The following is a 24,609-nucleotide window of genomic DNA, read 5'->3' on the forward strand; positions in this document are numbered from 1 at the left end:
GGTGGTGGACCGGGGTCACAGGATGCAGGGTCGGCGATCCTGAGGGCTCAGAGGAGGGGGTGTCACTGCAGTTGAGCGGCTCAGGAGGGTCACAGGACAGAGGGTCAGCAATAACTGTGGACCCGGGGGTATCGCGGCAGGTGCCTTTGATCTGCCGGTGGGCAGAGGACTCCTTTTCCTTTGAATTGCCGGCTCTTAACGCGATGGACTTCAAGAAAATGGCCGCAGAGGCCAATCTGAGCATGCACCGCCTCCGCGGCCATTTTCTTGAAGCCCATTGCGTCAACCGCCAGCAATTCAATGACGCCAATGAAATGTCACCCGGAGTCAGCGCAGATTGAGATCTAGGCTCTATGGCAAGCCGAGACATCATCTGCACAAGCGCCACCTCCGGGCGCCATTTTCCTTAAGTCCGTTGGAGGGAGATCAGTGGGCCGGAGGCGGCACCTGTGCAGATGATGAGAGCTTGAGCCGATAGCTCCATCTACGCATGCGCTGATGCCGGTTGGCATTATTTGAAGTCCTCACCGTCCGACCTGCAGCGGCAGTCCAGCTGCCGGAGACCTCACACAGCAGCCCCAGCACCAGCTGCCGAAGAGCCCGTGCAGACACCGCACAACCGCTGCAGACACTGCATAACCGCCCTAGCAGCAGTCGCCGGAAACCTCGCACAAGCGCCCTGACACCAGCCGCCGCAAACCCCGCACCAGCTGCCACAGACCCTGCACTTGCTGCCACAGCACCAGCCCAGCCACCGCAGCCCCTGCACAGCCACCGCAGCATTCCCCTGGCCTCTTGCAACCCCTATCCAGAACCCAAAAAAAGCTATATTCAGATTATAAGACGCACCCTTCACTTTCCTCTCAAATTTTTGGGAGGAAAAGTGTGTCTTATAATCCGAAAATACGGTAAATTAAAATTAATCAGACAAATCAAGGCTTTGAAAAGTTTCAGCTTGACCTCCATGATGGACTTAAATTTTGGATCTTTGTTGGTACCTAGAAATTTCTTCATGACTTCTTTAAAAGAATCCCAAGTCCTTTTCTCAAAAGCTTTTATTTTTATTTCAAAAACGTCGTCCTTCATAAATTTCCAAATATCCGAACCCATAATAATGCCTTCCTTCAGTTTTACTTCGGACAGTCTCTGGAACTTGGTGCACAAGTATTTAAAAGTCTATCCTCCTTTCGGTAGAGCTTTCACAAACTTCTTCATCAGTCCAGGCTTAATGTGGAGTGGTGGCATCAATTAAACTTTCCGCAACTATGTTCTTGATCCTTGGTTACAAAGATGTTCTCGTTGGCCAACTTTTTTGGCTCCGGTGATGAGCCCTTGCTGCCCAAGGATTAAAGAAAGAACTTTTAAATCACCACATATTGACCATCCTTGATCCTCATAGTTAAGTTTCTTAAAAATAAAATTGAAATTCTCCCAGCTTTCCTTCAAGTGCACAGAATGCCCTACAGGCACTGAAGTATATTAAAAAAAAGCTATGGAGTCAGTGTTTGTGAAAAAACTGTACGTGCTGGAATTTTTTCTATACTTTTACTAAAATTTAGTGATTGAAAGTACATAAACAAAACCTTTTACTTTTCAATTCTAAAGGAAAAAGGTGTGTATTGACCTGCGCTGCCGTCAAAAAGATGGAGCCATGCGGTTTAAAAATGGCTGCTTATTTAGTCTACACATCTCAAAGTCTCTGACTTTTTTTTCTTCAGGATTTTATACAGATTTATATCTGTTTTAGGGCTCTTTCACGCGTACGTGCCTCCGGTACGTGTTGGGTCAGTTTCCTCACGTACCGGAGACACGTACACACGTGGACCTTGGTTACTCTATGGAGTCGGATACACGTATGTATTTACGCATGGACCGTGTGTCCGTGCCGTAGATACGTGTGTCCATGTGTTCCTCACGGCAGCATGTCCGTTTTCTCTCCTGCATCACGGATGTCACACGGAACGCAAACGTGTCAAACGTACCCCAAACGGACCACACGGATGTGTTCCGTGTGACAAGCACCGGAGAAAACACATGTGCCTGCGAGGAAAAAAAAAAAACATTACTCACCTTCTCCAGCGCTGCTGTCTCTGCTGCTGCTGTAACTGGCTTCCGACCGCCGCTCATTATGCTCATTGCATATTCACTTCACTGCGGCCGGAAGCGGCAGCAGCGGGGAGTCGGCAGGACCGGAGACTGAAGATCAGCACCATGAACAGCGAAGCCAGGGACAGGTGAGTAGAAATTACCCGTTCTCGGTGTGTCATCACGGTTAACACACGGAGAATACACGTGGGCCATACACACTGAGGGCAATACGCACCTTTGACACGTTCGTGAAAAACGTGCGTGTTTTTCAAGGACCTCTGAAAGAGGCCTTAAGTCCTGAAAATCTGTTTAAAGTCCTGAGGAAATGTAAGACTTCGAAAAGTGTAGACTCAATTAACAGCCATTTTTAAACCACATGGCTCCATCTATTTGATGGCAGCACAGGTCAATACACGCATTTTCCTTTTGGATTGATCTCCTGGCAGGAGGAGCCCATGGAACTGCAGCAGCCATCATTTACATGGTGTCTTCCACTCATCGCAGCCATAAACAAAGCATTTCCGGGAGAATGAGGGCATGGTTTGTTTTTTCTGTATACACTACATCCGAAAACATTTATATTCTCAGCGAAAGCCATTGAGAGACTAAGTGGCTCACACTGGGCCGAGCACTGAGTGTACTTGCTTGATCAAGTGGTTAGCATATGTACAGCACTCGAACTCCAATACTGATTTTTCGTAAAGTCTGTATTTGGTATGAACCCTGAATTTTACAGTTCGGGATCATTCATCTCTAGTTCTGACATCTCTATCACCAGCGCCGCCTACAGAGTGAATTCAGCGATGCCTTACCACACAAGCAGACGTTGCAGGAGCAGGTCCTGGTGGAGATGTGACAATTAGAGATGAGCAAACCCGAGGTTCGGTGTTTTTATGAAACACAGACTTTTTAAAAAACTCATAGTTTGGGATCAGAGTTCGGGTGCTTTACATATGCTGACCACTCAAGCGAACATCGTTGTGCTCGGGTCCGCTCGGTGCTTGGGTATGCTCGGTGCTCAGCCCAGTGTGAGCTGCTTGCAGTGTTTGATCAGCTTGCAATAGGAGTAACAACAAAGTTATCGGATGTAATGTGCACCCAAAAAAAAAAATGTAAAAACTCTGTCCACCCGCCCTCCGACGTGTGATCTGTTTATGTCTAACTGCATTAGGGCATAAGCCTGAACTGCCCAATTAGTAACTCCCATTGGGTTTCAGGTCATGTCCAGGTCCCACACCGATCTTTATCTAAAGCTGAAGCCGCCGAACCGAACTTCCATGGGCTCACTCATCTCTAGTGACAATACCAACCCTACAACTCAAATTAGACTTCAGGTCAAATCTGCTGCATAAAGACCCTCAAAAAAAATGAAACCTTTAACAGACCTCAGACCAGACAAGTAGATAGTCTCTTGCCTAATATTTGCCCTTAAAAGTCAGAAGGTGATGGCCATCACTCATCTCCTACTCCCTGTAGAATAATCTCTACACATGTCAGAGCATTCTTACAACACTTTCCCATGGAAGTAAAGTAGGTGATGGTCATCCTGTCTTCTCTGCACACTGATCTCTACACAGGTCAAAGAGCTTGCCTACAAGACTCTCCTATAGAAGTCAGAAAGCACGAGTGGGACTACAGGCTCCCAATTCTACCAGAGGTCAGAAGCCACTATAGCCTATGGTAAGGAGTCACCAATAATCCTAGTAGTCCCAGTACCAAGGGCTGTGGTAAACCACATGACGATCCAATCAAAGTCCATTCTTGGCATATAGACGCATAGTGAAATTCACGCCTGCATATTTTTATTAATATTTTGGATTCCCTTTTTGAATTTTTCAGAATGTCTGTATCTGAATCTTCAGTTATTAACTTTTTTATCCATCAAAAGTTCATCCAAATGACAAACAATGACGTTATACGAGAAAAGGATACTGAGCCATTGGCAAAAAGAAATCCCTGATCCCTATTATAATTTCTGGCAAAAGATCAGAGATAGATTAAGCTGCAAAATTTAACGAAAAGCCAAAGTAGGAATTATCTATCCAATCTCATAGTTACAGTATTATCTATGTCATTAGCAATGTAACTAGAGGCTCCCTAAGCCTCAAAGGAAAATGAGTATCAGGGCCCCACAGCTTCCATGAGCCATGTATAATACTGGGACTTTCAGACCCTTATGCTCGGAAGAAGATCAACCCAATAAAGATTCGAATAGGACCAGTAATAGCGCAATCACAGACGGACTTGGCTCAAGCTCCCGCTACTAGTCACTCCTTAAGAGCCGGGATGATCTTCACCCGCTAGCGATATAGGAAGGGGGACTTTCGTACAGTCCTTTCCAGACTCCTGCGGCAGGAGTAGATCAACCCAGTAAAGATTCGAATTGGACTAGTAATAGCACAATCACAGACGGACTTGGCTCAAGCTCCCGCTACTAGGCAGTCCTTAAGAGCCGGGATTATCTTCACCCGCTATCGATCTAGGGAGAGGGACTTTTGTAGAGTCCTTTCCAGACTCCTGGGGCAGGATAGCTCACGTCCGTGACACGCTAGATACGGGGAAGTACCAAGCAAATGGCAAAAGGGAAAGGAAATCCTGTGTCTAGGGAAAGGGAAGATGGTGACCCCTGACCAAACCTACAGCTGGTCCCTGGGGTCCCTCACCACCCTAGATAGGTTCCGCACCTATGCACCGGGCCAAATACCTGACCCTAGGTAGCCCTAGTGCTGGGTCCTAAATTGGGAACGGATGGGATGAGCTCTTCGTCAACCCCACTAAAAGCTATAGAAGACACAAGGAAGACACACAGGGGGAAATGCATGAACTACTTATCCACAGATGACTCAGGTAGAAAGTCAGCAAAGTTTTCAGCAACGATATCACAGAGGAGTACAAGCCTCCTAATTGCATCCAAGGCTTGAATGAACTGAAAATAGCACGAGCACCAGTCCACGGAAGGAAGGAGTATTTAAGCACCAAAATAATGCTGATGATCAGCAGCTAGGTGGAAGGCTGGGTCCAAAAGGGAGAAAGATGAATCCAGCAGGAAAGCTACCTATACCAATGAATACTGACAGCAGGAGCAATGGAAAGTCAGGGAGCATTCTTTGCAGCCAAATGCTTTGACCTTCTATTGCCAGAAAGCACATGACTGTCTGTCACTCGTGACAGTCTGGTGACGTGTTCGATATCAGAGTCAGGTAACAGGAGTGTGTCCAACCCGAGAAGAAGAACCAGAAATAACTGTCAACCAATGCTGAGAAACAACCAAAAGCTACCAGAGAACACTCATCATACCACTGCAGTGGGAAACTGAATAAACAGCATTAGGGTTGGTTACGATAGGGCAAATATAGCTAGCCCAATGCTAAATTAAACTCAGGGCCTGCATCCCTCGCACTCATGCCCAAGGTGCCACTGCCTGCTCACCTGTACAGCTACTGTAGGTGCACACATTCCCATCACTGACATCCTGCATTGCCAGGCAAACAGGAGACACAGCGTCCCTTGTCCCTGGGGCCGCAAAACAAGTGAGAGGCGCAGTATCCCCACATCACACACCGATTCCCCACACGAGGCACCCCCGTGTATAACCAAAGTGCATGAAAGCTCCACCCAAGGCAGCGGACAGATTGGCGGGGAAGTCTGGGAACTGTTGGGAGGATGATGGTGAATGCGGCAAATATTCCTAACAGTTTGGTTATAACCTGAGGAGGAAGACTGAATCATTCCTGGAGAATTTTTAAATTTCTTGGTTATCTGGCCTAATTGGGTTTGAGGTCTGTATTACGTTCATTAATTAGTTTTGTAACATTTCCAACTCCCCTTTGGAGAGATATAAGTTGTTTTCTTTTAGGTCTACGTGGTCCGAAATTTTGCCCCGCCAGCGATCTGTATGAATGAAACCTTGTTGTTAACATCAAACATAAACCAGGCCTGTCTTTGGTAATCCATAGTCCATTATTAAACAAGACCTCATTCATGGTGGCTTACGGGTTTATTATGACATCATCCTTTCCAGCCGTATAGATCATAGGTAATCAAATGCCCAGTGTCGGTGGCATTCCTTCATTGAGATCCGCAATCATCTTTAACCCAGGAGGTGAAGAAAAAACAAAGTGATAAGTAAAGCTAAGGAATGTGATTGATTGCTCAATAACCTCTTAATACAGTGTAAATAAACCGAGCATTACGCCCAGGGTGGAAACCACCAGACGTCCCTCTATGATCTCTCCATGACCTTGGTCTTAGGCCGTGATGTTGTTCTCCTCGGCACATTCCTGGTGCTTAGTTACCAGACTCGTTCTTTATTTTGGGGGATGTATAGGTTTAGGGGAATTACATCAAGAGCAAATGACCTTCCTTGTTGAATAAGTCTACACCTGCTATAAATTACTCAAAATCCTAGACTTGTTCTTGCGTACTGCAAAGGATTCCCATCACAACAAATTATGACTCAACTTGAAGTTGTACTGTAACATCTCCTTAATCTTAAGAAAACATTGAATGCAAGCCATGTCTTATTTGGTGTATTTGGTGTGGTGGACCCCTACTTAGCCCCCTTTAAATCCAAGGTTTAACGTAAAGCCCTCAGCCCTGAGCTGGCAGTGGTACAATTATACAAGGTCAAGAATGGGCCATCTGGTTAACCATTCCTCTGACAATCCTCGGCGGCGTAGTAGCCTAAGGCCAAGTTTAGGAAAAGGGATGTTAAATTCATATATATGGTATGATACAAAGAACGTAAGAATGTGAAAAAGGACCATTGATAATCCCTCTAAGCCAGGACTTTGTACAACCCAGTCAGGTGCAACTCTCTCAGAACTCTCATACTGAGCTCCATTATGTCCACCTTCAAGAGACGGGATTAATATGAAGGAAACAGCCTTTATGAGAGCAGGATATCTTTCGTAAAGGCCTCGAAGAAAAGTTTTCTTTAACTATATCCGGACTTAAGAAGGTTTGATGTTATGAGAACTTTTTATTTCAAGTAGTTTTTAGAAATATATTTCACTTTTCCTGGTCGGGGGTTTCATGAAAGGATGAGACGTCACTTTTACTTGGAAGCCAAAATGATACTTGAAGGTCGAGAGAGTTGGAAAAATCCATTGACAAGTCGATAAGAATGTACTCCGCAAGTGAATTGGCTTTATAGATTTTTAGCCTTTTTATTCTTTGTTGTTTACGACGTGTTGACACATCTGTGTGAATGTTTCCATCCAAGAGAAATGGACCAATTATTTTCTCAGGTGTCATACTAGTTACAAGATTTTTTTTCTCATCCATTTTTTTCCACTTAAGCAGATTACATGTCTAAAGTTTTTTTTTTTATCAGTGGATCAGATAAAAACCAGGGCTGTGGAGTCGGTAAGCCAAACCTTCGACTCCGACTCCGACTCCTCAAATTCTCTTGCACCGACTCCGACTCCGGCTCCGACTCCTACATATATTGCTTATAGTTAGGTGAAAAATTTATTGTAGTACATGAATATGTGTATGTGAACATCAGACATTTAATAATTTTTATGATACAGTAATCAAGATATTTGGATAGAACATAAAATATATTTATTGGAATACAACTTTAGAACACAAAAAACTGTAATAAATTGTAAATATGTAATACACTATGTAATATACAGTAGATTACATATATATCTTGTGTGTGTATATACACTGTATATATATATATTAGTTTTTTGTGTTCTAAAGTTGTATTCCAATAAATATTTTATGTTCTATCCAAATATCTTGATTATTGTATCATAAAAACAATTAAATGTCTGATGTTCACATTGTACTACAATAAATTTTTCACTTAAATATAAGCATTATACTAAATGCTATTATTTAGTAAAATATTCAGCACATTCTGCATTGCACTCCTGTCCCCAATTTATTATATATTTTAGGAGTCGGAGTCGGTGCATTTTATACCGACTCCGACTCCACCAAAATGAGCTCCGACTCCGACTCCACGACTCCGACTCCGACTCCACAGCCCTGATAAAAACGAGACAATGCTATGTGTGTCTTCTGTTTCATCTGTTTTATGCAAAGCCCCATAGATTTTAACATCAGAGCATGATCCACAAAATGGATGAGAATAATACATGGTCTGCGTTTCATTATTATTATTATTATTAATAATAATAATAATAATAATAATAATAAAATACAGTCTTATACAATGGAATGCAAAGGTTTGGGCTCCCCTAGTCAAAACGACTGTGATTGTGAACAGTTAAGCAAGATGAAGATGAAACTATCTCTAAAAGATGTAAAGTTAAAAATGACATATTTCCTTTGTAAATATATATATATATATATATATATATATATATATATAAAAATAAATAAATGTTCATTCATGTTTTACATTTTAAAACTTACAAAAAGGAAAATGGGTCAATGCAAAAAGTTTGGACACCCTTAGAGATTTGTGTCTACAGATAACTTTGACCAAGGTTTCAGACCTTAGTTAGCTTGTTAGGGTTATGTCTTGTTCACTATCATCGTTAGGATGCAGATTTAATGGCGTTATAAAGACCAAGCCTCCTCTAACCTTGTGCCATAAAACAGCAGCCATGGGTTCTTCTAAGCAGCTGCCTAGCACTCTGAAAATGAAAATGATGGAGGCCCACAAAGCAGGAGAAGGCTATAAGAAGATAGTAAAGCGTTTTCAAATTAACCTTTCCTCAGTTTAAAATGTGATTAAGAAATACCAATTACCAGGAATAGTAGAGGTCAAGATAAGTCTAAGAAAACTTTCTGCTTGTAGGATTGCTAGAGAGGCAAATCAGATCCCCTTTGTGACTGCAAAAGACCTTCAAGAAGATTTAGCTGACTCTGGAGTTGTGGTACATTGTTCTACTGTTCAGAGATGCCTGCACAAATATGGCCTTCATGGAAGAGTCATCAGAAGAAAACTTCTGCTGCATCCGCACCATAAAACTCAATATCAGAAGTCTGCAAAAGAACATCTAAACAAGCCTGATACATTGTGGAAACAAGTCCTGTGGACCGATGAGGTTAAAATAGAAGTCTTTGGCCACAATGATCAAAGGTGTGTGAGGAGAAAAAAAGGCAGAGTTTCAGGAAAAGAAGTCTTGCCAACTATTAAGAATGGGGGTGGATCAGTCAGATCAATCATGCTTTGGTTTTGTGTTGCAGTCAATGGCACAGGGAACATTTCAAGGGTAGAGGGAAGAATAGAGTCAATGAAATTTCAACAAATTCTTGATTCAAACATAACACCATCTGTAAAGGAGGTGAAGATCAAAAGAGGATGGCTTCTACAAGTGTATAACGGTCCTAAACACATGTCAAAATCCACCATAGACGACCTCAAAAGGTGCAAGTTGAAGGTTTTACAACGGCCCTCACAGTTCCCTGATCTGAATATCATTGAAAATCTGTGGTTAGACCCCAAAAGAGCAGTGCATATGTGACGCCCCTGACTATATCAGGGTGTCACAGGGGACTGCATCCTCTCTTTCTATGATGCAGGACCTATATCCCATGGTTCCAGGTTCCTGAAAACCAGTATCACTCCCATCAGCACCACAAATCCCAACCACACCTTACATTATGATCTGTCAGACACACCAGTGGGTTGGTCTAGCTGGAAAAGGGCCACCCACCTCAGGGTCAGGCAGACTGGTGGGTGGGAGGAAAGCAAGTCAGTAAAGTTTAGAGTCAGCCATCAAAGTAGAGGAGAGTCGAGTAGTAGCCCTCAGAGAGTGAGGAGCTAGGGAGTTGTAGCTCCCGGGAGTGACCTAGGTTGGGTCGCAGACGGTGTTCCGGGACCAGAGGAGTCGGAGACCTGGTCGAAGGGTATTGGGAGAGGGTGCCGAGACTTAGTTTTGGAGAACGGTCGGCACCGGAAAGTCCAGTAACCTGGATTGGTACAAGCACGGCGGGGTACAGGACCCTAGATCAGGGAAAAGCTCCAAGCGCCTTGATAATTAACATGTGGAGGAAAATCTCTTTATGAACTTCCCCAAGACCTCAGAGATCGAAGGCATCAGCACAACGAGGGGGATAGGGTTTTCCAGCTTATGCGGCCCACTGAGATCCCAAGTGCCAGCCATCGAAAGCATAGCTCTCCTACACATAGGGAGTGGGACCCTGACAGCTTCAAGCCAAAGGGTCACAAGAACAACTAAAATTGTGCACGGTGGCAGGCTCCGTACCATTTAAGTAATACCAGTGGGAGCGGACACCCGGACGGGCTCTCCGCAGTTGCAGTGGTACCCAGAGACTTTGGTTTACTACAGTGTGTGAGTCTGCTTCATTGGCTGCATCTAACATCACAATAACCTGAGTGAGTATACTGCCCCCCTCCCTGCATCCTGCCTGCACAGCAAGCCTGCACAGCATCACCCACCAACTCTGCAGAGTCCCAGGGCTTCCCTACCTGGGGAGGGATCTGTCACCTAGCTGCCCTCACATTATCTGCCCCGGTATTCCCCTCGGCAACAGCGGTACTCCCTTCTTACCGCAACCCACAGGAGGCGTCACAATCAATTCCCCTGTAAATACGCCCCTTCATTGAGTGGCCGCTAAGCCCTGGGTCCGGGGACCCTCGAGCCACAGCAATCCTGAATCCAACCAGTTCGCCTGCTTAGGGGCGGCACACATACAAGACAAGCCAGGAATCTCACAGAACTGGAAGACGAGCCAGGAATCTCACGGAACTGGAAGACGTCTCCAAGGAAGAACAGTGCATGCAAGACGAGCCAGGAATCTCACAGACCTGGAAGACGAGCCAGGAATCTCACGGAACTGGAAGATGTCTCCAAGAAAGAGCAGTGCATGCAAAATAGCCTGGAATCTCATAGAATTGGAAGACGTCTCCAAGGAAGAACAGTGCATGCAAGACGAGCCAGGAATCTCACAGACCTGGAAAACGTCTCAAAGGAAAAATGGATGAAAATCCCTCAAACATGAATTGAAAAACTCTTGGCTGGCTACAAAAAGTGTTTGCAAGCTGTGATACTTGTCAAAAGGGGTGTAACTAGGTACTAACTATGCAGGGTGCATGTATCACCCTCTGGGCCACCCTGTCAGTTCCTCAATCACTTTGCCACCTGGCGTCCATACTTTTTGCCTGTGACACTCCCACTCTCATCATGGAGGACTTTAACATCCTTATAGATGATCTCATCTCCCCATTTGCCGCTCATTTTTTATCTCTCAGCTTCTCTCTAGGCCTTTTACAACATACTAAATATCCTACACAAGAAGACGGGAATACGCTCGACCATGTCTTCTCCTGGCTCTACTAAAGGCCCCGTTACACGCTACGATATATCTAACAATATGTCGTCGGGGTAACGGATTCCGTGACGCACATCCGGCATCGTTAGAGATGTCGTAGCGTGTGACAGCTACGAACAACTGTGCATGAGCAAAAATACTCACCTTATCGTTGCTCGTTGACACGTCGTTCATTTTCAAAATGTTCCTCCTTCTGTGCGCCGGTTGTTCATCGTTCCAGAGGCAGCACACGTCGCTCCGTGTGACACCTCGGGAATAACGAACTGTAGCTTACCTGCGGCCGCCGGCAATGCGGAAGGAAGGAGGTGGGCGGGATGTTACGTCCCGCTCATCTCCGCCCCTCCGCTTCTATTGGGCGGCCGCTGTGTGACGTTGCTGTGACGCCGAACGTCCCTCCCCCTTCAGGAAGAGGATGTTCGCCGCCCACAGCGACGTCGTTAGGGAGGTAAGTACGTGTGACGGGGGTTAACGACTTTGTGCGCCACGGGCAACAAATTGCATGTGACGCACAAACAACGGGGGCGGGTGAGATCGCTCATGCGATCGCATGACATATCGTCTCGTGTAACAGGGCCTTTAGTGCATGATTTTACTAACTCCCCTCTCCTTCTCTTTGACCACAATCATTGTCTGTCAAATATTGTCGCTCCACTCAGGACTCTGCCCACTTATCACACTTATAGGAACATACGTGTCATTAAAGCACAGAAACTTATGAAGAATTTGTAGTCATTATTGACCCCAATCTTCTCCCTCTCATGTTCTGACTCTGCTCTGAAACATTATAATGAAATAGTGCAAAATACCCTGGATGAAGCTGCACCTCATACACACAAAACAACTTGGTACAGATGGCAGCCACCCTGGCACACGCTACAAAACACATTTTTTACAGCGGTGTTCCATGTGCGCTTAACATCGGTGGAGATGATCCAATCTGGATGAAGATTTCATCCAATAAAAGTTTATGCTTAAAACATACAACTCTGCTCTTCACCTCCGCAAACAAGCGACTTCAACACCCTCCTCACCTCACTAAACAATAATCCAAAATGACGCTGTTACTTTTTATTCCCTCCTTGGTCCAAGTCCCAACCACCAGCCTCAGATTGGACGATCTGGCCAATTACGTTAAAGAAAACATTGACCATATACAACGGGAAATTATCTCCCAGTCTCCTAATATCATGTATTCTCTTCCCTCTTGCACTCACTTCTTGTAGCTCATTTTCTGTCTTTGAACTGGTCCCAGAAGAAGTTACCAGGCTCTTTGCATCTTCTCGCCCTACCTGCACCAGTGACCCTATTCGAGCCTCTTTCCTCGACAGCCACCACTCACTTAACTAAGATACATTCATGGACGAAAGTGTTGGCACTTTAAACTGTTCCAGAAAATGAAGAATTTCTCCCAAAAATTAATGCAATTACACATTTTGTTCTACACACATTTATTTCCTTTGTGTGTATTGGACAACACAAAAAAAACATTGAAAAAGAGCAAATTGGATATTATTTTACACAAAACCCCAAAATAGGCAAACCAAAATTGTTGCCACCTTTCCAAAATTGTGGGTAAACAACTTTATTTAAAGCATGTGATGCTCACTCACACTCATCTTTGGCAAGTAATGTGTGGGTAACATGAAAATCACACTTGAAACCAGATAAAGAGGGGAGAAGTTGACTCAAGATTTGCATTGTGTGTCTGTGTGTGCCGCACTAAAGGTCCAGTCACACTAAGCAACTTACCAGCGATCCCAACAACGATAGGGATCGCTGGTAAGTTGCTAGGAGGTTGCTGGTGAGATGTCACACTGCGACGCTCCAGCGATCCCACCAGCAACCTGACCTAGCAGGGATCGCTGGAGCGTCGCTACACGAGTTGCTGGTGAGCTCACCAGCAACCAGTGACCAGACCCCAGCGCCGCGTGGAAGATGCTGCGCTTGGTAACTAAGGTAAATATCGGGTAACCAACCCGATATTTACCTTGGTTACCAGCGCACGGAGCTACACGTGCAGAGAGCAGGGAGCAGCGCACACTGAGCGCTGGCTCCCTGCTCTCCTAGTTACAGCACACATCGGGTTAATTACCCGATGTGTGCTGCAGCTAAATGTGCACAGAGCAGGAGCCGGCACTGACAGTGAGAGCGGCGGAGGCTGGTAACAAAGGTAAATATCGGGTAACCAAGGACAGGGCTTCTTGGTTACCCGATGTTTACCGTGGCAGTGTCCGCAGAAGCCGGCTCCTGCTGCCTGCACATTTAGTTGTTGCTGTCTCGCTGTCACACACAGCGATCTGTGCTTCACAACGGGAGAGCAACAACTAAAAAATGGCCCAGGACATTCAGCAACAACCAACGACCTCACAGCAGGGGCCAGGTTGTTGCTGGATGTCACACACAGCAACATCGCTAGCAACGTCACAAAAGTTGTTCGTTAGCAGCGATGTTGCTAGCGATGTTGCTTAGTGTGACGGGGCCTTAAGCATGGAGAACCGAAGGAGAAGAGAACTGTCTGAGGACTTGAGAACCAATATTGTTGAAAAATCAAGGTTAGAAGTCCATATCCAGACATCTTGATGTTCCTTTGTCCACGCTGCGTAACATGATCAAAATGTTTACAACAACTGTACCTAATCTCTCTGCACATGGATGGCAGAGAAAACTTGATGAATGGTTGCAATGCAAGATTGTCTGAATGGTGGAAAAGCCCCAATTAAGTTCCAAAGAAATTCAAGCCGTCCTGCAGGATAAGGGTGCATCTGTGTCAGGGCAAACTGTCTGTCGACATTTGAATAAAATGTAATGAAATGTTATGGCAGAAAACCCAGAAGGACACCACTGCTGACACAGAGACATAAAAAAAGCTAGACTGCAGTTTGCCACAATGTACATAAATAACTCACAGTGCTTCTGGGAACACATGTTGTGGCTAGATGAGACTAAGAAAAAGATTTTTGGGTAAAGCAAATCATTCTACTGTTTACTGAAAACAAAATGAGGCCTAAAAAGAAAAGAACACTGCACCTACAGTGGAGGTCAGAGATGTTTGGCTGCTTCTGGCGCTGGGGGCCCTGACTGTGTGCAAGACATCATGAAATCCGAAGATTAGCAAAGGATTTTGTGTTGCAATGAAGTGCCCAGTGTCAGAAAGCTGGGGTGCGTCCTACATCATGGATCTTCCAGCAGGACAATGCTGGAACATACTTCAAGAAGAAACCCGGAAATGGATGAAAAGAAAGTGCTGGGGAATTCTTAATTGGCAGCAATGAGTCCGGATCTAAATCCCATTGAACACTTGTGGCCGGGTACTGCACATGTGCTTCCAAATCAAATCAATAGCAGATGTGCAGTACCCGATCACGGCCACCATCAGAACTGAGCATTTTCAGCTACCTGCGGGGTTACGGTATGTTGGACCCTGGCTGATCGGCCTAAGGATAGGCCATTAATGTAGAAGTAATGGACAAACTCTTTAAGGTCAAGACCCATAGTGTATATTTTTGTATTTTAGCAGAATTAGGCCCGTTTCACACGTCAGTGAAAAACAGTGACGTTTTTCACTGGCGTGTAAAAAACGCACATGTCCCTGTGTGTGCCGTGAATCACGGCACACGTGGGTTGTCTAAGTGCAATCCGGGCTCCGTTCTCCGTGGCCCGTGATTGCACTTAGAAATCAACTCACCTGTGCGCGCTCCCGCTGTCCATGGTGCTGATCGCTCCCGCGGTGCAGCATCCGGCCGGCGCTGACCCCTGCAGCAGCTGCTTCCGGGTTGGCTGTGTCGTGCATCATTAAGATGCGCGACAGTAATCAGCCGGCTTAGAAGCAGCAGGCTGCACGGGCTGCAGAGGACATCGCTGGACGCCGGGTGAGTTAAAATGTTTATTATTTTAAATGCACATTTTTTTCTGGCACGTGTTTCACGGACCACACCACTGCGTGGTCCGTGGAACATCAGTGAGGCCAGAAAAAAATGGACATGTCTCCGTGCAGCAATCACGCACACGCGAGTACGCTGCACGGAGACACGTGCAGTGAAAAATCACTAACGTGTGAGCAGACCCATTCATTATAATGGCTCTGCGTATGTCAGTGATTCTGGTACGTTTAAAAAAAAAAGCACAAACGTCCCAGAATCACTGACGTGTGAAAGGGGCCTTACATTGTTTTTTTCAGGCTCGGAGAAATTGCAAGTCCTCTTAACATCATAACAACTAAAGCAAAGGAGAAGGTGGTAGGTCTTGTATTTCAATTTAGACTCCTTCTTTGGGTTGAGTAACTGTAGATTACCTCATTTTCAGTTAAGATATGGAAAGTCAAGAGTTGGTATTTCAGATTTGGAATCTTCCGATGAAGGTTAGATACAGAAATGCCCATAAAGCTTATAAAGTTGTTAGCCGAACTTATTTTTAACATCTCTCTTGCTCCACATTCCCATATACCTCTAATGATGGTTTATTTTCTTGGAGAACAAAAGGATCAGGAGTTGTAATCCAACATCCTTTTCTCCTCTGACATCATCTTTCCTTGAAGAGCCAGAAGGCCCTCATACACATTAGATGTTGACCAGTATTAATGAAATTAGTGGGTTCGGTCACCTTCACTCCAATGTGTATGGAACTTTAGAGTCTTATGTGTATGGAGGCCTTACTGTATCGTCACAGGAGGATTCTCATACTATTTTTATAACTAGTACGTTTACTTAGTATATTCTAACGTAGAAGTTGTGGACCCAACATAAAATCGGGATGAGACCAATGTGGAATCAGCCGCTTTTCTATAAGTGTCCCAACAATGGCCATTTGGGGTGGTTCTTTTGACCTCAATTATTTTCGTCTGAGTAAGTGTAAAACATTATCTAGCAGTGCATTAGTTTATGTTTCAAGTTTTGAACATTTGTATTGACTTGGCCAAACTGGCCAGAAAAAAAAAATCCATGGTTCTGGCATAGAAGGATATTGTGTAGGACAACTCCCGTGTGAATTATATAGCTGCACCTGCCTTAGTAGTTAACAGGTTATTAGCAACCTCGGAATTTAGAGAGGACATAAGACATGTATGTAGACAATGCGGTGGGGGTAGGGTGGAATGTAGCACCCATAGGAAGGGACCATTGTTCCTTCTACAGTAGGGCCATTATGACTTACATACTATTAATCTAATTACCTAGTAAAGATCTGATCTTTGTGTGAAGCTCTTATACTTACTACCAGTTTCCTTTCTGGATTGTCCAATTGAGATGGTGCATTTTGTCTAAAAAAAAAAAAAGGAGGAGCAGAAGAACCAAGTGAAGTAGATACCTGTCCTGGGTACTATAAGAGGCCTGGACTTGAGGTATCAAAAAAGAACAGCAATGTTCAAAGTCCAATGGTTCATGACCTTGGTAACATGTATGTCATGTCTTTAACGGGTACTTGCACAATGGTCTCCTATCAGACAGTAAAGTATAGTTATTTATTTTACTCACTTATATAGCGCTATTAATTCCACAGCGCTATACAGTCATCATCGTAACTGTCCCCATTGAGGCTCACAATCTAAATGCCCTATCGGAATGCCTGAGTGGGGGCGGAAACCAGAGAACCTGGAGAAAACCCTTCGCAAAACATGGGGAGTACATACAAACTCATTGCAGATGTTATCTTGGTGGGATTTGAACCCAAGACTCCAGCGCTCACCATTGAGCCACCATGCTGCCCAAGATGATGTAGTCATATCCTTGGGAGCACTACATTTGGTTAAAGTGTGAAGATACCAGATGGCTTCAATGAGGATGGAAAAAAAAAAAGAAAAGCCAACTTAGGGATATATTTTGAGGCACTGGTGGTATAAGCGTTATCACAATTACTACATCACTATTATTCCAGGTGTTTTCTGGGGAGCTGTTAACTTTTCCTCACTGGAGATATGAAAATGTTTTCGGTGATAGGATAAAGGCCATATTAGAACCTCTAAACAAGTTTCAGGAGGTATCTCTGAGAATCTGCCAAAGACATAACAGGAAGATGGACCAGGGCTCAAAACCAGGAGGAAAGACTACAAGTATCAGATGGCAACATCAATGTAAGCCACCAACTCATGCCTGGAAAGCAGATAATCTGCGCTAACAAATGGGAAAACATTTCTGGAGAGAGTAGAGAGAGCTAAATGCTCGTAGAATCCGTCCAGATGCAGCTGAAGTCCAAACCTCAGGAGAGTATACATCATTGGGATGACTTAAAGTAAAGACTCAAAATATCATTGTTTCTAAGATCACCCCATATCTACAGGTAGAATCATAGGATGGTAGCGTTGGAAGCAATATCAGGGGCCATTGGGTCCAACCCCCTACGAGTGCAGGTTTTCCTAAATCATCCCAGCTATACAGTATGTCCACCCATATCCTGTCCACCGCCATTAACTTGAGAACGGCGGCAGCTATAGGAATAGAAGTGGTGTCTAGGTATAGTAATGTAGCCATGCACTACGCAATGAAACCACCTATATCGCCACCTGGTGGAAAACAACGGATTTAGCATTTTTATCTCGAAAACGGTACAAGATAGAGAAAAAAAGTGAATTAAAAAATTGCAGGGCATCATCAATTCAATACGAATTGACACCTTGTATACAGAAATGCTATATGAAACCCATGACCCCCCCAAAAAATTGAATGCTGGTCATGCATATGGTGTGCATTTAACTTTGATGCTCAAAGTGTCCCCCGTCAGCTGCAATGCACATCTGGACTCTGCACAGCATACTGTATCTTGCTGCACGTTGTGCAATATGGTAGGTGACACGTTTGCACAAGCATCTGTGATACGTGGTCGTAGGTCCTGCAATGTTGGTGGAGGGGTCGCATACACCTGCTGTTTGATGTGACCTCACAGAAAGAAGTCCAATGGGGTCAGGTCAGGTGAGCGTGGAGGCCACTCCACACAGCCACTATACCCAATGACTTGTAGAAAGGTCTCTTCACGCTTCACGTCCGCAGCCTTGTGAGTTTTACACGTTCTAATCATAGCATTTCTGTATGCAAGGTGTCGATTCGTATTGAATTGATGATGCCCTACATCTTTGTAATTCACTTTTTTTCTCTATCTCGTTCCGTTTTCAAGATAAAAATGCTAACTCCGTTGTTTTCCACCAGGTGGTGCTATAGGTGGTTTCATTGTGTAGTGCATGGCTACTTTACTATACCTAGACACCACTTCTATTCCTATAACTGCCACCGTTCTCATGTTAATGGCGGTGGACAGGATATGGGTGGACACACGGTATGTTTATCCAGTTTCTGCTTTAAGATTTCCATTGATAGAGAGCTCACCACCTCCCGTGGCAGCCTGTTCCACTCTCTGACTTTCCTCACTGTCAGAAAGTTTTTCCTAATATCTAATCTAAATCTCCCTCCTTTTAGTTTCATCCTATTGCTTCTTAGAGCACATGTGCGCTTTAGATCGCTGCAGAAATGTCCGTAGTGAGCGCAGATTCCATGCGCTCTGCCTGCAGCTCCTGCCATAGACAGAGCAGGAGCTGCCGGCAAAGCGCAGGAAAGAAGTGACATGTCACTTCTTTTTGCGCAGCGCTTCGGCAGTAGCCGAAGCGCTGCGCTCTGAGACGCCACGTGCGCACGGCCCCTGCACAATCTCCATAGACTGTGCAGGGGACGCAGGACGCATGCAGTTACGCTGCGCTGCAAAGCGCAGCGTAACTGCATGAATTTACGCAACGTGCGCACATAGCTTACTACTTCCTTGAGCTAATGAGAACAGGGTGGTTCGCTCTGCACTGTAACTACCTTTCAGATAATTGTAGACCACTATTAAGTCTCCTCTCAGCCTTCTTTTTTGCAAACTAAGGCTATGTGCACACAGTGCGTTTTTCGCGGCTTTTTTTGCGCGTTTTTTGGGTGCGTTTTTGGCCTCAAAACTGCATGACTTTGCTTCCCCAGCAAAGTCTATGAGTTTTCAGTTTTGCTGTCCGCACACAACTTTCTTTTTAAGCTGCGTTTTTTAGCTTAAAAAAAAAAAAATGGACATGTCAATTCTTTCCTGCGTTTTTCTGCGTTTTCCCTCCATGCAATGCATTGGAAAAATGCAGAGATAAAAAACGCAGCAAAACACAGCCAAAAACGCACCAAATTGCGGTAAAAACGCATGCGTTTTGTGCGTTTTTAGCGGCCAAAAACGCAGTGTTATAAAAACGCAGCGTGTGCACATAGCCTAAAGATTCCTAGTTCTTTTGGCCGGTGTTCATATGACATGGTTTGCAGCCCTTCTACTATCTTTGCTGTTCTTGTCTGGACTTGCTCCAATTTATTGATATCTTTCTTGAATTGGGGCGCCCAGGACTGTACACAGTATTCCAGGTTGGGTCTATAGGAACATCGAGATACATTTACATCCACATGGGTGACACTTATCATGTGTTATCTTTAATAAAAATTCATTTATAACTTGTAGATTTTAGGTTCAAGACTGTTTGAAAGACGTTGAAATTAGAGGTGAGTGAGTACCTAACTATTCGTAAGCGCTATACTCATAACGAGTACTGTCTACTACTCGCGTATTCGTTCCGCATACCGTGTGCGTAGCGAATAGTATGGCATTCGGGTTATTCATTACTTTGCTAGTTTGTTCCCATTCACTTGCATTGCACACGCTATTTGGAACGAATACGCGAGTAGTAGACAGTACTCGTTATGAGTTTAGCGAGTATGAATAGTTAGATACTCGCTCAACTCTAGTTGAAATGTTTCTGGTGTAGTTTGTCAGTTTGCATGAAGCAGATTCCTTATAAATGCCTTCCTTTAATCAGACTAGTCGAAGGTAATGATCTCCGTGGTGGAAATTCATTATTATAAAGATCCACAGCCCAGATGTTTCCTATCTACAATGTGCAGAATGTTTTTGAAAAATCTTTCATGCCTCATAGTTTGGACAAATTTGAAAGAGAGCAGAATAGAGCGAGCGAGCCAAGGTCAACTAAGCTGACAGGCCGTGTCTATCATCGAAGAGCGAAAGGAGAGCATTAATCTGCTACTTCGTGGGAGAGAAGACTTAGGCAAAAAGAAGACTGACCCAAGTTCTGAGACTGGGTATCATGTTATCAACACACTACAGCTTCGATAGACTATCTTACTACGAGTACATGCTTAGATCTCAAGTAGCCTCCAAGTCTATAGTTTTAGAATTTGAGTCAGATCTAATGAATCCCAGGTAATAGGGAACCATCGGGTTATAGTGGAATTCGTTATGCGATGGATCTCATTAGGCATTGTAGCTCCTGTTATAAATGGAAACCATGAGGCAAGTGTGAACAGAGACTAATAATCCCTAAAAAAAGGGACACAAGTTCTGCGATTAGCTATAAGGCTTACCTAGGCTACTACAGAGATGCTCTATTATATGGCATGCTAACTTTTGAAACTTTTTGTCAGCTTATGCAGGACATTTGAACCATCTATTTTAGAAGCATAATGTGTATATTAACTGTAATGGGAAATCTAAATCAAGAAGTGGTCAAACTCCTATGTCTGAAGAACCTGCATGGGCTACAAGTGACTGAAGTGTAGTTTAAAATGTAACACAGGCACCGCCGTCTCTGCACTGTCCTACCCCCCTCCCCTGGTGAGGACACCAGTGCTCTTACCTTCCCAGCTGCTCAGCGGTGGCTGCTCCATAATCAGCCTCTGCTGCTAACTCCCAGGGCCTGCGTATGCCACACAGGCCTCCTAGGAGCTCTGCTAGGGCGCACATGCGTGCAAACTTTTCCTGAAGGGCTAGTACGCCCTAACTCGGAAGGCACTGGGTATTTAAGGCACCCTCCCCTTTAGGGAGATGACTGGCAACGTGGTCTATACGTCGCTAGTAGAGTTGAGCGAGTAGCTAACTATTCGTACTCGCTACACTCGTAACGAGTACTGTCTAATACTCGTGTATTCATTCCGAATAGTGTGTGCAATGCAAGTCAATGGGAAATACTTGCCGTACTATTCGTGTGAGTAGCAAATAGTGCGGAATTCGGGTTACTCGTTACATTGCGGGTATTCTCCATGGACTTGCTTTGCACACACTATTCAAAATGAATATGCGAGTATTAGACAGTACTCGTTATGAGTATAGCGAGTACGAAGTTAGGTACTCGCTCAACCCTAGTCGCTAGTTCTCAAGTCCCTTGTGCTGCCACTGTATGCTACATTACTAATACCCATGTATATTTCAGTACCTGATATAACCGCTGCTGCAACTATCCGTACCAGATGTGTGACGCCCTGGACTATCAGGTTGTCACAGGGTATTTTACAATCTGCCCTCCCGTGTAATATCCAAATCCTCCTTGGTTCTGGGTCCCTAACTACATGGTCTTGCCTACATCAGCAAATCAAAATCCTAGGAACACTCTGCACCACACCCACCAGACACCCCAGTGGACGGCCTGAGTGAAATAGGGTCGCCCACTTAGGGGGTTGGTTAGGGGAAGTCAGGAGTGTCAGTAGAGGGAAAGAGTTTGGAAGTGAAGGAGAGAGGAGGTCAGGAGTAGGGCTCCGGAGCAGTGACTTAGGTGGCAGACGGTGGTCTGGGCCTAGAAGGAGCTGGACCCCGGTCGCCGGGGGATCGTGGCAAGGGGCACGGAACTGTCGAGAAGGACAGCCGGCGGCCTTGCACCATCACCGGGCTAGTACCAGGGCACGACGGTGTACGTGGACCCTAGGTCAGGGAATAGCTTCAGGCAAACTGACAATTGACCCAACGAGGACAGAGCCTTCAAGATCCGCTCTCCACCCACTCCAAAATCGGGGTACAAGCGCAACGAAGGGATAGGACTTTCCACAAAAACAGTCCAGGAAATCCCAAGCGTGAACCCTGAGAGCAAGCTCCCTCATTTAGTCAGAGTGGGGAGCGGGACCCCATTAATTTTACACAACCGGGACCAACAAAGAAGTTAAATTAGTGCCAGGAGGCAGGTCACGGATCACCAGGCAACACCATCAGGGACGGGACCTGAACTGGCTCCCCTAAGCGGCAGCGGTGTCCAGAACTTTTGTTTATCCAGTTATCGGTGTCAGCTTATTAGACTGAGTGAGTATGCAAGTGACCCTCTTTGCACCCCACGGCACTCCCCGAACACCATCACCGAGTCCCGGGGCATCCCCCCTACCCATGAAGGGGTCTATCACCTGGCTGCCCACTCTATCGCCCCCGGGTACTCCCAGCTGCAGCGGTGGTACTCCACATTACCACACAACACGGGTGGCATCACGAACTCTAAACACAACCCCCTGTAAATAGCCCCCTTTATTTCGAGTGGCCGCACGACCCCCGGGTCAGGAGACCCCTCGAGCCACCGCGGATCCGGATCCGAGCAGCCCGGCTGCTGGCACGGGGTCAGCACACCTCGAAAACTTTGGCGTCACGAACAGGATGCGAGCAGGACCCACTTACCTGGGTGACATGCGCCTTGGAAGTTGAGGCTGCGAGTCGAAGTCCCCGTTTCCCGCCAATTCCGCGGTCTTCCACCATCAAAGCGCCGTCTTTTCCACGAAAGCGCGCAAAGCAGGGGCCCTGCCCTTCGTCCTGGGAGTCGGAAGTTCCCAGGAGGCCACAGCGCGAGGGAGAGTGCTGGGTGAAACCGAGGGGTCGTGACGGAGTGTGGCGGCGGAAGAGAAGCAGGGACTCCACCATAACGTTCCTGGACAGCGCAGAGGAAGATGGCGGAGCTGGTCACCGGAACGTGCTGTTCCCGGGACCGCGACCTGGATTGAGGAAGAGACGGAGCAGCTTTGCAGAAGCATGCAGATGCTGTTCCTTTTCATATTGAATCACTCGAGGGAAGAGATGAAGAGCCTGGCGGTGGCGGTGCGAGCCCGTGAGATCGCAATCCCACGTGAAGAGAGTGTAAGCGGTTACCCAGTCCCTAATAATTGCCCCAATCCGGCCGATGCGGCTGAGGGATCCGGACCACCCCCGCTCCCGGTGAGCACCCGCCGTCACCAACCCAGTCCTCGGCGGATGCCGAGCTGCCTGCTCCCACCATGGCAGCGGAACCTTCAGCCCCCATTTATGAAGATGCAGCTGCAGAACCCCCGGTTCCGTCACCCGAGCTGGTCACGTCAGCGGTCACCCCGACACCGGCCCGACCAGTCCCGGCCGCATCACCGGGTTCGTCCTTAGAGGCGGAGCACCCGGACTCTGCGGAGCAGTTGGTACCTTTACCCAGAAGAGCGGAGGTGGAACCTGAGGAGTTGCCAGTTCCGCCACCGCGCGGTATCCCAACGGCTGTTGGGGCCGCAAGAGTGTGCCTAAAGCCAGAGCCAGCTAGGGAGCAGAGGTCGGATGCTGACGCTCCCTACTGGGAATGACAACAGCGAAAGCTACAGATGGAGATGATAACACGAGATCGGCGACGACGGGAGCTTGCCGCCCGTACCCACCAAGAGAAAGATCAGGTGAGGAATGCGCCAGTTCCCGAGTCCGGAGCCAGCGGTGCCGCGGCCTAGTTGTTCGTTTTGACCCCAACCAGGGATGGGGGTTCATCCGGGAAGCGAGCCTCACAGCAGGGGTGTTTGTGTCTCGACGGAATGTGGCACAGCACCTTCCCAGGGGACACCCTGAGCAAAACGTAGCCCCAGAAGATATGGTCACCTACACACGGCATTGTGGTGACCGGGGCTGGTATGCCCTAGAGGTGACCAAGCACGTAATGCTGGAAAAGGAGTTTGTGCCGGCGTCTGTGGTGCGTAGCCGCAAGGAAGCATGGCTACGGGACCCGGTAGTTTGATATGCAAATGTTATTACAGAATGGTTAGGTATCGGTGTTTTCCTTTTTATTATTTTTCAAAGTTTGTTGTTTTTCATATAGAAAAATGTTAGAAGATAAGTGCTAAATCAACCAGGTTTAAATGAAAAGGGAAAAATTACCTGATTAACGAGAAGATTTTCCAGTGTGTACCCCGGTGCAAGGACTTCGTTGTAATTATGCACCAATGTTTTATAATGGACCATGGTCATAGGACTGGTTGTGATCAACACAGACTTGTGTATTGTAAATAGTTGCACCTCCTGTGCCCACCAGAATCGTCTTTTGCAACACCTGGGATCTTAACCAGGTCACGGACCCACCATAGGTATGCAGCGGGTCAGGTTGTTTGGGTGGCGGGTTAATGGGATTCGGGACACTGGGACTGGACTGTCACAGGAAAAGGCTGCAACGGAGCAGGTTGAGCCTCCACTACTAACCAAACCAGTAGCGTTCCA

The sequence above is a fragment of the Anomaloglossus baeobatrachus genome, chromosome 2 (assembly GCF_048569485.1).
Source record: "Anomaloglossus baeobatrachus isolate aAnoBae1 chromosome 2, aAnoBae1.hap1, whole genome shotgun sequence".
Taxonomy (NCBI): Eukaryota; Metazoa; Chordata; class Amphibia; order Anura; family Aromobatidae; genus Anomaloglossus; species Anomaloglossus baeobatrachus.